The sequence below is a fragment of the Limulus polyphemus genome, unplaced genomic scaffold, assembly GCF_000517525.1.
Source record: "Limulus polyphemus unplaced genomic scaffold, Limulus_polyphemus-2.1.2 Scaffold3258, whole genome shotgun sequence".
In the NCBI taxonomy this organism is placed as follows: domain Eukaryota; kingdom Metazoa; phylum Arthropoda; class Merostomata; order Xiphosura; family Limulidae; genus Limulus; species Limulus polyphemus.
The window spans coordinates 41821-45176 of NW_013668868.1; positions in this window are offsets into that span (position 1 = coordinate 41821).

Here is a 3356-nt window from a genome sequence, read left to right on the forward strand (position 1 = left end):
AAGTTTTAAAACTTCGTAATGACTTTAACTAAGATGTCATGTTTATATATGTACATAAAAACATTTTAATTTTCTTTCATAAATATATTTTTATTTCAAGTTTATTTTTATGTTTCATTGCAGCCGTACTTTTGTTTATTGTGCCGCATAAACCGTTGGGTCAGCAGCGTGACTTTTGTACGTTGTCCTAACTATCTCACCCCTGTTGGGGGTCACTCTCGTTCAGCCCAGCGCAGACGCATTTGAACATTACTGTCGATATGATAACAAGAACGCTTTTCGGTACTTGAATATCATTTCTTTGAACTTGTGTTTTTGTGGGCAACACAATTACTCATTTCTAACTAAAATTTACCTATTGATACCCTATTTAAATCGTCATCTTCCCACAAATATTTACTCTGAGCAGTTTAGATGTTGGAGTTGTAGCTGTACTTAGCTACCCTCCCACACCTGATGCTGTTAAAGCTAAGACATAATATATCTTCCTCTACATTTTCCAATGAAAAACAATCAGTTACAGAAACTATTAGAGATATAAACCAACTTTTGTAGGACACTCTTATACTTGTTTCATACTTTCCTAGATATCTTCTTTCTTCCATGTCGTAATTACCTGTTATATGAGTACCGATTTCCTTTTTTTGTCTTTTTTCTTTCCTTTCCTTCAGACGATGCGATCAAACGTGTCCTTTTAACCTGTTGATCCTCCATCGTTTCTTCCCCGCTGCTTTCGCTCGAGGAACTTTCCGACAGGAGTAAATCTTCTGCCAACAGTGTATCACTGGGTTTTTTCGGTAAAACCTTCTCCGTCTTTTTTTCCGGTTTTTCTTCTCTTCTTTATTTTTCTTTTTTGTAACTTTTTTCCATTCCACTTCTTCTACCTTTTCTTCTACTTTCCTTTCCTCTACTTTCTTTTCTTCTACTTTCTTTTCTTCCACCTTCTTTTCTTCAACCTTCTTTTTCTCTACTTTCTTTTCTCTACTTTCTTTTCCTCTACTTTCTTTTCCTCTACTTCTTTTTCTTCTGCATCTACTTCCTTTTCTTCTGCATCTACTTCCATTGTGTTCACTTCTTTTTCTACACTTTCACATACCTTATCTATAACTTCATTCAGGATTTCTCCCACTTCATTTTCGATATTCACTTCCTCTTCTCCTCCCTTCACTATGGCCGAGAAACTCTTCACTGTGCACTGCCTATGTGGGTGGTTTCCTCCACACTTTTTACATCCTTTGGCACATTCTGCGGGCGGGTGTCCTACTTCGCCGCACTTATTACATATTTTGGCCGTGCAGTCGGCCGCGAAATGCCCTTCCTCCTTGCATCTCGCACACAGTTTTTTCATTCCAGGGTAATTCGCCATTACCCTGAATTGACCTACATACAGAAAGTTGGGAATCGGTTTCGACATATCTACACGTACCCTTCTTGCTCCATTAAACACCTTATTCTCTGGGTATGTTTCTCGTATGACTCCTAGTACTTTGCCATACTCCCGCAAAGCACTTGTTACATACTCATTTGGCACCTCGTGTGGGAGATGTTTTATTCTTACAGATAATACATTTGTTCCTGCTGGGGTGTACTTGTACTCTACATCCTTGTAGGTAAAATGTCCAATACCCATAGCCTTCCTAGTTATGTTGTACGACGTGAATGTACAACATATTTTCATACCGCCTAGCGGTTGTAGGCATTCAACGGCTCCTATGCCTAAACTTTCTTCTACTGCACGAATGACTTCGTGCGGGAGCGCACCCTCAGGAATCACGGTGACAACCGAGTTCCCCCTGTTGATTTGAATCTGCTGTGCCATTATGGCACCTTGGCCTTTTCTCCTTTACTTTTCCTGTTGCTGACACTGTTCAACTACTTAACTATCTCTCTTAAATTCTCCACTATACTTCTTTACAAATTCCACTTCGCTATTGCAAAATACTTCAGCTCGTACAGTACCGCTCTATACGACTTCTTTGAATTTTCAAACAAGTTTATTTCAACACATGTCTTTGTATGTTGTTTCACTATACCGAGAAACCTAATTTCCACTACTAGTGAGTTGTAATAGCTTACAGTACAGGTGGCTTTAATAACACAGCCTAATCCTTGATACATCCTGTTAGAAGAGATTACCAAACCATACAGACACCATAAATTACAAAGAAAGTCAATTCATAGCACTTAAAATATTAGTCTGGTCACATTCCTCTCATTATTGGCAATATTAATGTTGGAATTTGAAACTTAAGCCCTTCAATGTATTAGCACCCCAACTGTGAGAATAGCTTCCCTGGTATTATTGACAGGAATGTGTTTAGTCTGTCTCACAACTAACATATGGGCTTTATTGTTGTCGCTTGTACAATGAGTTTTAACACATATATAAAAGAACCGTACAAGAATAAAAATTTGCATTTTTATTTTTGTATCTAAATATGATTTGCATACAACTGTACATGTACTTCTCAGTGCATAACTTATAAATTAGGCATTGTTTATCCATACATTGATGCTCCTTTTGTATATATGTTATCTTGATTTGTAACTTATGTATAAAATTTATGTAATTTAACCCCTTTGCAAAATATCAGAATAAAATATCTATATATCAGTTAGTATTGTTACGTCTCCGTTTGTTAATTAACTTTCTGTAACTTCAATGTTAAAAGAATGCTCTGTTACGTCTCCGTTTGTTAATTAACTTTCCGTAACTTCGTTCCGACGAAACTTTAGCGACACAAGTCTTTACTTAATAAAACTGGTTTATTCTTTATGAATATAACTTTACCGATACACTCAACTTCAACAATCGCGCTAAACAAACGCTATAACTCTCAAAGAACGTCTCTCGTGCTCTCTGACTGCAGTTCAATTACTCACTGTCTACACACACATTATTATTCCGTCACGTTGTCACCCTCTTTTATATACCAGACTACCCTATATCTAGTAAATACTAGAGCATTCGCCAAGGTACAGGATAGTTTTAGAAAATAGGTGGCGCCACACCAGTCACGTGACCTCGATGACGCAACAATATAAACAACATATCTGATAGTATTTTTGGTGTAAATTTTCAGGTCCAACTGACGTTTTCTGGTATTGAACAAAAGACTTCTTGGGTTGTGACTTGTGTGAGACAGAGAATAATTCTGAAATAATATTTTTTATACACCTCTGATTCTGGAGCAGAGGAATATCTGTAGTGAAGCCTGTGTGACGAATTGTAGGCCAACTGGCATTTAAACTTTTAGTGTATTGTTACATACTTTGTATATGGAAAAACTGAACACAAAAATAATATTGTTACATACATTCATTATGCTGGCTTCAGAATTATTTTTTAAATTATG